Below are 10,364 nucleotides of genomic sequence, written 5' to 3' on the forward strand. Positions count from 1 at the left end.
CAGATTTCAAGTAACAAATCAAATGGATGTTGAAACTGGGGTATGATAGCAATATAGATCCTGCATGTTACCTGAGATTAATTCTATGTTTACCTGTCAGCCTGGACGAATGTGCTGTGTGAAGGAAATTAAATTAAATCAGATCTGAACTGCTGCTACTTTTTGTTATTTTAATTCTCTTCTCTGTTTTCCAGAACAGTTCTCCACAGTCACTGTCCACATGGGTCAGTGGGACCAAGAAGCACTCTGCTAATGTGGGACTCTGCCCAGCAACATCCAGCAGGACCCAGACAGCGTTTTCTATCTCCCAGCTGGAGTTTTTGTTTGTCTGTGACTGGAGAGTCAGATTTTTGTTGAGCTTCACACTTGCAGAGGTAAGTCAGTTTGCAGAGATCCCTCCCACCCTGGCTTTCTTATCTGAAACAGTAATATTTCAGTGACTGCTGCTTATACCACAGGTTAATACACGCTACTGATCCCTGATGGGAGAATCATCAATTTTGCCAACAAAGAGCCTGGTGGATGTTTGTTTACAGTCTGATGATGGGACATCATGCTCTGCATCTTCAAAGTTTGCCTCCTCATTATTATTCATACCCAGTAATGTGAAGTATGCTCATATCTACTATAACTGAACCAACCTGGTGCTCTTCATTTATGGAGGCTGTTGAGTCTGAATGTTGGATGTTGTGTATCTCGTGTTCTCTGGGCTTTGTTGTCCTCAGTCTTTTTGCAGGATCAGAAAACAAAACCAGGAGGCGCGTAAATGTTTCTTTTCCATGATGTTTCTTCAAATGTTTCTTCTGGATGATGATAAGACTGTGACACGGGACGCCACCTTTGGTCTTGTGATGAAGCAAAGCTCAGGAAGAAGTGGGATTAAATGGTACCCACATGTGTGCTGCTGAGAAGGATGTAGAGGGGCACCTGCAGCCAAATCCAAGCCTCAGGTTAGTTGTAGTTGCAGAACGCTATAGACTGAGACATCTAAGGCATCAAATGTTTGATTAAACGGATGAAAAAGAGAAGTTTCTTCCCTATAATTATCACTTCTTAAAATCTGTAGCAACTTCAAGTCCGTCAGCGTGCTGAGCATGCTCAGAATGTGACAATATATTTTTGTTCAGTATTTAATTTCTTTCAGTTGCAATTGTTAAATGAAAAAAAAAAAATATATATATATTCTTATAATTTAGCAAACTAATTTATCAAAAATATACATATATCTGTATTAGTTTTAATAAATTAATTTGACACCTGTATTGAAAATACCATATTGTATTCATACAGAATCAGTTTGGTATCATTGTTTGTCTGCTCACTGATTGTTGAAACTAAGAGCTGCTTTGATCTGTTTAGATCTAAAGTATCCAAAGTTGAGCTCTGATGTTTCTTCACCCCTGTGTGTGTGATATGTGATTCCTACATGCTGGCAGAGCAGCAGTTTGTGCTCACAGATGACGGTGTGGAGAGACGGTGGTGTTTCCTCAGAAGAACCAGCAGAGTCACAAAGGACACCAGTCCATCTCACCACCTTGACTTGCTGACTGATGCTCATCTGCACTGCACAGAGGAAATCAGCTGACCGAGGTTTGTCCAGTGACGTGTTATGAAATGTATATTTGTTTTATGCTTACAGATATGTTTTTCTTGACAGAGGCTCTGCAGAGGATAGACAAAGAAAACATGTGCTTTACATTTTACTGTGATTTATTGAGATATTTGTTGCCTGATGTTCAGCAGGAATGGAGAAATAGAATCAAAGGGAGATGTTTTTGCTGTTTTTGTAATGATGTAAGTAAATAAATATTATTTATTTGCTTGGTTATATTAGGAGTGTTTCTGAGTGAGGGGGGAGGAGTCATCATCCAGGTAAAGTGACGTGGATCAGTGGATACACTTGTCTCCCCTTTAAAGGAGACGATCCAAGTCATCCTTAAATGTTAGTGCTTTCAAATACACAAACATTTTTAAAGGACAAAAATGAACATCCAACTTTGACTGTAATACAAAATAAATCTTTGCATGTGTGTTTTCAAACTCTCAGATGGGCAGCATATCAGTCTTGGACTGTGTAACCTGCCGGAGCAGCACTGAATGACCACCACACATGAGCATGTTCCTGCAACATTCAGCATCTGATCCTTCATCTGTGTGCTTCTGCTTTTGGTAAGTAGAGTTACCCAACTACAGTAACTCTAAACACATGCCATCCATTTCTAATGGCCTGGTTACTTCCTGTCAGTTACTTTAGAAACCATGTGGTCACCTGACCTAACACTGTTTCTTCTTCTTCCCCTTAATGTTCAAGTGTCACATGTCAAACAGCTGGAGAGGAAACTACACCAGCGTACTGGGATGTTTCAGCAACACGTGCCAGATGCTGTTCCTTCATGGTGACATCACCAGAGACAGCCCCGCCCACCTCAGGACCTCGCCATTGATCATGATGATTATAATGATGACAGCGAGCGGAACTAAGACTGTAAAAATCCACGACCAGAATGTTTCTTTCTAATTATGAATGAATACTGAGAGCCTCTTTCTGTGTTTTGTCTGTTTTGGGGTTGTTTTTTTACCTCATTTGTTACTAACAAAGTTCACAAACTCACATAGTTTACTTTCTGTATGTTTCCATCTTTACCAGCCACACTAACTGTATTTAAGAAAATAATCCTTAGAAATCGTCGTTTTTCTCTTTTGTAATTGATGATAATTCAGTGAATATACTGCGCTGCTTCCTTTTATTGCGTCACACATTGCTTTATGTTTTTCAGTGTCCAGTTATTTTTTACTGCTGTTTGAATTCTCTGTATGTTTGACCCTGTAGTCTGTTTGATGGACTGCTTGTCTTCCTGTTTGTAACCGCCGCCTGTTTTTTAATAAAGATTTGGATTTCTGACTTCAACACAGCCTCTGCGTGTCCTCCCTTTGTGTCCTCTTCCTCACTGAATGTGCTGCATGTGTCACAGATTCATTTTATTAACAGTTTTCCCACAGTGAGTAGTATCAGCATTCATTCACAGCACATTGCAGAAGGATTCAGATTAATAGAGTGATCTTACAGTCAGAATGATCCTGACAGACTGCCACTGTAAATGATCGTTCATCAGGTCAATTTTAAAGTTCAGTATTTCAAAGCAGGAGTTATGAAGAATCATGCTGGCATTAGGACTAATAATATGTACTTACAAAGTCAAAGTTTTTTAATTATGCTAGAATATTGGAAGATAATCAACTTTTAGTGTTTTCCGCATATTAATTATTCTGAAATAGAGACTGTGACCCTAACTGTACAGAAGCACTAAACAACTGACAATCTAACAGACATCATTGGCCTGAGCTGTCATGCACAGTGGGTCTGATCCTTTGCTGTGAGAGTCTGACAAGCATGTTTCTGGTCAGTTTGGAAGAAATAATATCACAATGTTGATCTTTTTTCCAATATTCCTTCTCTTTTACAACATAAACTGTGATCAAAGCTACTTATGTTCACAGCATGTAATAATACTGACAGTCCAGGGCATTGTGGTCTGTTGAGCTAGGGTTAGGGTTAGCAATTCAGACATATGTAATCAATATTAAACGTCTCTGACGTGGGCCACTGTCCGCAGTGTTGGGAATCCATACCAGGCTGGAACAAGTCAAGGTAGGTGAGCATCCACGAGAAGACACAGCAGATGCATCCTACTAATACTGACAGGACCAGGAGACTCCAGAAACCGAGCATCTTCTCTTCAGTGCCATCCTCTCCTGTCACCCTCTCTGCCCGCAGCTCTTTGAGTATGGGGTAGATAAGGGCGCAGAGAAACCCTTATTACTAATTTGTATTATAATTCAGTTTTCATGAAATATTCATATTCAGTATCGGTCCTTTTATATTATAACCACGTATCCACCCAGGCTCATGGTGGGGCAGGGCTCTGTCCTGGGATGCTTGAGTACAAGGTAATGTACACCCTGACCAGGTATCCAGTCTGTCAGAATTGTTTTCAATATTTGGTTCAAAAACATGAGTGACAACAAAAATCCAACTAGGATTCTTGCATATGATGAATGAAGTCTGTCTTTGACTGTATTGTCCAGCTGATCCATCAAACCCCCAGCAGGTGAACCTTATTCATGACATAACACGGCAACAATGTAAAAAATGAAACAGCAACAGTCTAAATGTAAAGTGCATTCTAAACTGCTCTTCAATAAATCATATGCAAAGAGTCATTCAGGACTGTAAAACGTGAACTACAGAACCCAGAGTCTTCATCATTAAATCTCTGGTTGCTTCATTTTTCTATCCTATATCAGATACTTTAAGGTTAGGTTAGGTAAACTTGCATTCTCATGGTGAGGCAAAGTGCTTTATGTGTGTGTGTGCGTGTCATGAACGGCTATAAAAGGCCTATAATTAAAGAACAAAGCGGGGTTTGAGTTCGAGTTGCGGCAGACTGTCACTACTTATAAATGGAACGCAGCCTTCCTGCGGCGGACAGCTAATAACAGGAATCGGACGCGGTCCACCCAAGTCCACAGCAACCACCATAGCAACCGCATAGCATGACCTTAAAAACATATTCTGTCTTCATAACTATGAAAAACGTGAAATGATTTGCAAAGTGTGAAAGTGTTACAGCTGCAGAGAGCTATGGCGCTATCTTTGGAAGCTGTTTACATAGCTAATAATATACGATGTAACCATGGAGAGAGTCAGTCACGTGAGCTAGCGGTGCACGTTTACTACAGTGAATAAGGTGATTGAGTGCACAGCGTCCACACTCTGCAGGGGGTAAAGACATTACTTCAATATTGTTTTATATTGATATATATTTGCCTTCTGTTGACCATCACCTCAGGTTCACCATCACAGTTTCAGCATACAGATGCACACTGTCTAAATATGAACACATTCAAAAACTCATGTCTCAGAAATAAGCACAGCTGTTCATGTTTGTCATCAGAGTTTTATTTGTAAGAAAATTATGAACTTCATATTGTGCATCAAATAAAAGAACATTTCACAACTCTGAGTCAACAGAAATGTCTCTAATGTAGACGTGTACAGTGTAGTGTAAGCATTAAAAGATCATAAAGGAAACACTAACATTCATGTGAAACTAATTGTAATAAAAAATGAGCAGGTGCTTTATAGATGTAAAAGGAAGAATCTGAAAACAACACTTTTTTGGTCTAAGTGATCAAAGTAGAAAACAGAACTGATGTTCAAGAACAAACCGTAGCTGCACTAATATTACACATCTCGATCGTTGTGGTGAACAGACATGTTGCTTTTAAAACCACATGCAGTGTGTGACCGTGACTGTTCACTGAGACCATGAACGCCACTTCGCTGAAGCCTTCGCCTTCTTCTTCTTCTTCTTCTAAATTGGAAGCAGAAGGAGCACGAGCTGCTTTGATCTACTGAAAGGAAAAAGCAGAACATCTGAGCTGAAACGAGTCAGCTGAAATCATTAAGATAGAAACAATCATTCAATGCAGTGTCTCAGGTGGCTTAGCCTGTTACAACTGTTGATACAAGCTCAGTACAGTTAACACACAGTGTCAGGGAGCTCCAGTGTGGGAACTAGTGGCTTTAGGTTTGTAGTCATTTAACTTTCATCCATTCATTCATTTAATTCAGGAGGAAGAAATGTCAGGTGGGTGCAGGCTGGTTACATGCATTTGGTCCCATGCTGTCTTTAATTAAATGACTTGGTTCACTTTATGGCTGGGCTGTATGTGGGGTTATATCATGTTATTTGGGCAGGAGTACCTGTCCCCTGTTAGACTTAGAAAGTTTCTCCATAAGTAGAGTTTCTAACTCTTCTAGCACATCTGTGGCTGACAGCTTTTTGGTGGCTCTTTTTACCCCACACTGGTTGTGAGTGTGTAAATAGCCCCACTAGTTCTTTTGGGTTGCAGTTAACTGGGGAGGAAGAGGTGGGTATGCCATGACTAGATGAATAACAATTATCTGGGATACATAAATTTCATAATGCATGCATGTATCTCTATAAACCTGCCTGAGGGCTGCCATTTTTACATTCAGTTATTTCTTTGTTGAATCTAAATAATGAATGTGTTACAGTTAAACTGACACTGGTCAGTGTAAATGGCTCATTGGGACACAGAAACCTTTAAATTAAACCCTATCACCTGATATCGAGTGTCAAACAATATCAAAGCTGTAAAAGCTGTTTACAGTCAGAATTTATAAAACTATGATTGTAAATAAATTCAAACAAGTGAGCTTTTCTCTTTGTGCTGAATATCAACACTGTGATTTCTTAGACTGTAAGCTTTACTTTAGCACAACCACTTGTAGAAGCTGCCACTCCAAATCAGAATCAGAATCAGAATACTTTATTGATCCCTGGGGGAAATTATTTTTTGTTACAGTGCTCCATTTTAAACCAACATTAAGACAAGACAGACAATACACTAACTAAGAATAGTACAATATATACATATATATACATACATACATACATAAGTCACTTATAAATAAATATTTGGAAAAGAAACATGTGTAGTTGTAGCAGCAAACAGTGTGTTAAGTGGATGCGTTGTACAGGGAGATGGCCACAGGCAGGAATGATTTCCTGTGTCGTTCAGTGGTGCTTTTCGGTAATCTCAGTCTCTCACTGAACGAGCTCCTGTGACTGACCAGCATGTCATGGAGTGGGTGGGAGGTGTTATCCAACATTGTCTTTATCTTGGACAGCATCCGCCTCTCCGACACCACCTTGAGGGAGTCCAGCTCCATCCCCACAACATTGCTGGCCTTACGGATTAGTTTATTAAGTCTGTTGGCATCTGCGACCCTCAGCCTGCTCCCCCAGCATGCAACAGCATAGAGGATCGCACTGGCCACAACAGACTCATAGAAAATCCTCAGCATTTTCTGGCAGATGTTGAAGGACCTCAGTCGCCTCAAAAAATAGAGACGACTCTGGCCCTTCCTGTAAAGTGCTGTGGTGTTTTTAGCCCAGTCCAGTTTATTGTCAATGTGTACTCCAAGGTATTTATAGTCCTCCACAATGTCAACACTTACCCCCTGGATTGAAACAGGGGTCAAGTGTTTCCTGGTCTTCCTGAAGTCCACGATCAGTTCCTTGGTCTTTGCCACGTTGAGCTGCAGATGATTCTGCTCACACCACGTGACAAAGGAGTCGACCACAGCCCGGTACTCTGTCTCATCATCCCTGCTGATGCATCCAACCACCGCAGAGTCATCAGAAAACTTCTGAAGATGGCAGGTCTCTGTGCAGTGGCTGAAGTCTGTGGTGTAGAGGGTGAAGAGGAAGGGGGAGAGGACAGTCCCCTGTGGTGCCCCTGTGTTGCTGATCACCTTGTCAGACACACACTGTGGGAGACGTACATATTGTGGTCTTCCTGTCAGGTAATCAACAATCCAGGACACCAGAGAAGCATCCACCTGCATCGCTGCTAACTTATCACCCAGGAGGGTCGGCCTGATGGTGTTGAAAGCACTGGAAAAGTCAAAAAACATGACCCTCACAGTGCTCGCCGGCTGGTCCAGATGGGTGTAGACACGATTGAGCAGGTAGATGATGGCGTCCTCAGTTCCGAGACGAGGCTGATAAGCGAACTGAAGGGGATCCAGGTGTGGTCTTACTATGGGTCGCAGCTGGTCCAGGATGAGCCTTTCCAGGGTCTTCATGATGTGGGAGGTCAGTGCCACGGGCCTGTAATCCTGGGGGCCACTGGGACGAGGCGTCTTTGGTACAGGGACGAGGCATGATGTCTTCCACATCACCGGGACCCTCTGCAGACTCAGACTCAGCATAAACAGTTTATGAAAGACTCCACACAGCTGGGGGGCACAGGTCTTGAGGACAAGGGGACTCACTCCGTCTGGTCCAGCAGACTTGCCTGAGTGAAGTCTCCTCATTTGCATCTCAACCTGGTATTGAGTGAAGGTGATGGGTGGGGGAGGGGTGTCAGGAATCTCACAGGAGGCAACATGTGAAGAGAGAGGCTGGCACAGTGGTGTGGCTCTGGATTCCAGGCTGACTGCAGGTGAGGTTGTGGGGGTGGGAGCAGACACTGTGGTGTCGAATCTATTGAAAAACAGATTCAACTCGTCGGCTCTATTCTCACCTCCCTCAGTTCCCCTGCTGTTGGTTGGCCTGAATCCAGTGATGGTCTTCATGCCCCTCCACACCTCTCTCATGCTGTTCTGCTGGAGTTTCCACTCCAGCTTCCTCCTGTAATTGTCCTTAGCCTCTCTGATCTTGTCCTTTAGTAACACCTGGACCTTCCTCACCTCCTCTTTGTTGCCCCCTCTGAAAGCCCTCTTCTTGTTGTTGAGGAGGGCTTTGATGTCCTTAGTCACCCACGGCTTGTTATTTGGGTAACAATGAACAGTCTGAGCTGGAACAATGGAGTCGGTGCAGAAAGTTATGTAGTCTGTGATACACTCAGTAAGCCCATTGATGTCCTCGGCGTGAGGCTCACAGAGTGTTTCCCAGTCGGTCACCTCGAAACAGCCCTGTAGTTCTGCTAAGGCCTCCTCTGACCACCTCCTGACAGTCCTGGTGGTCACAGGTTCCCTCCTCACAATTGGCACATAGCGGGGGGTGAGGTGAATCAGGTTATGATCTGACCTACCAAGTGGGGGGAGGGAGGAGGAGCTGTATGCATCCTTGACGTTAGCATACAGTAAGTCTAAAGTTTTCTCTCCCCTGGTGGGACAGTCCACATATTGTTTGAATGTTGGTAGTGTATTGTCCAGTGATACATGGTTGAAGTCACCCGAGATCACAATAAAGGCACTCGGGTGCTGAGTCTGTAGCCGAGCTATGGCAGAGTGGATAGTGTCACATGCAGCTGTGGGGTTAGCAGAGGGGGGTACATAAACAGCCACCAAGATGACGTGAGAGAATTCCCTGGGTAAATAATACGGCCTGAGTCCAACAGCACACAGTTCAGTGTCCGGGCAACAAATCCTTTCTTTGATTGTTATGTTGGCAGGGTTACACCACCGGTTGTTAACTAAAACAGCAAGCCCACCTCCTTTACGCTTACCGCTAGCGATGCTGTCCCTGTCCGCCCGAACAGTGTGGAAGCCTTCCACGGAAGCATTCTCATCGGGAATGTCCTGGTGCATCCATGATTCGGTGAAACACATCAGGCTACACTCTCGGTATTCCCTCTGACTCCGTACCAGTGCTGAGAGCTCGTCGATTTTAATTGCCAACGATCGCACATTACCCATCACGATAGACGGCAGACACGGTTTAAACCTCCTCCTCGCTTCGAGCCTCCGCTGTCTCACCGTCACCTTTTTTCTTCTCTTCTGTCCTTGACCTCTGCATCCCCGATGTGTTTTCCTCCAAATTTCAGCTGGTACTTCTGCGGGCCTGGCCAGCGAACCGGCCGGCATCAGGGCGATCAGCTGATCTCTGGAGTAAACAGTCCGTGCGTGTAGGAGATGTGCCGCGGTCCCGTTCCTTGATAAAAGTAACAGTTCCACGGCCACCAGAAGAACAAAAACTCTCTCAATCCACATGATTGAGTAAGAGATAGAAAACGGAGGAAAATACAAGTCAGGAAAAAAAAGAATACGTAATAAAAAAAAAGCTAAACTAAGAGAAAAGCAGGAGCGACTGTAACAGGCTGCACGCTGGTTGGCGCATGCGCACTAACTTCTTTGATAACAAGAAAAAAATACCTTTTCAGTCCACGGCCTGAAGTTCTTCTCTGACATCTTCTGCAATCGGCTTTGTCTGCTGGTTTGAAGACAATAAACCACAAAAAAGATGATTTAGTCACTTTGTCTGCGTCATGCAGCTCGAATGTGTCGTGTAACGATGTTGAATAGCCGTCGTTATCCCTCTGCTGTGTCAGTAGGATTGTACTGTACAGCATCTCACTGATATGTGAGGAATGCTAATGTAAACAGACTTACATCATTAAAACATAAAGGACAGGAGATATTTAGATATTTTTATATTTATATTACATTTTATAGCTGATGGATATTACTAAATAGATAGAATTTACTAAATAGCTGGATGAACATGAAAAATATGTCTATAATCACAAATGACCATGAGAGCCAGTAGAATTAATTCAACTGGACACTCAAAAGACGTCCTTAAATGCTCTTTAAGTGGCAGAACAGATGAACAAACAGTTAATCGCTTACTTGAGATGAAATCTGCTCAGCTACTTTGAAAACAGCTTCTAACTGTTCCTCCTTTAACAGGATGACTGCTCAGGGGTAAGGCCATCATGCAGTCCAGCAACCTTTATGGTTCTGCTTTGATTCACCAGGAACTATTAGGGAAACCTTCCAGCGCCTCCTGTGAAAGACACAGGCATAAACACACAAACATTTATTA

General features: G+C 42.9%; 1 long non-coding RNA gene across 1 annotated transcript; it reads left to right on the top strand.

The window, feature by feature from the left end:
- The first annotated feature begins 902 nt into the window (after nucleotides 1–902).
- On the top strand, nucleotides 903–2,850 carry LOC308396916. The gene is made up of 5 exons (XR_013971658.1): nucleotides 903–950; nucleotides 1,437–1,590; nucleotides 1,835–1,942; nucleotides 2,048–2,169; nucleotides 2,312–2,850. It is a non-coding gene; the product is annotated as an uncharacterized lncRNA (long non-coding RNA).
- The last annotated feature ends 7,514 nt before the right edge of the window (nucleotides 2,851–10,364 follow it).

This window comes from Rhamphochromis sp. 'chilingali', assembly GCF_963969265.1.
Source record: "Rhamphochromis sp. 'chilingali' genome assembly, chromosome: 1".
Classification (NCBI taxonomy): Eukaryota; Metazoa; Chordata; class Actinopteri; order Cichliformes; family Cichlidae; genus Rhamphochromis; species Rhamphochromis sp. 'chilingali'.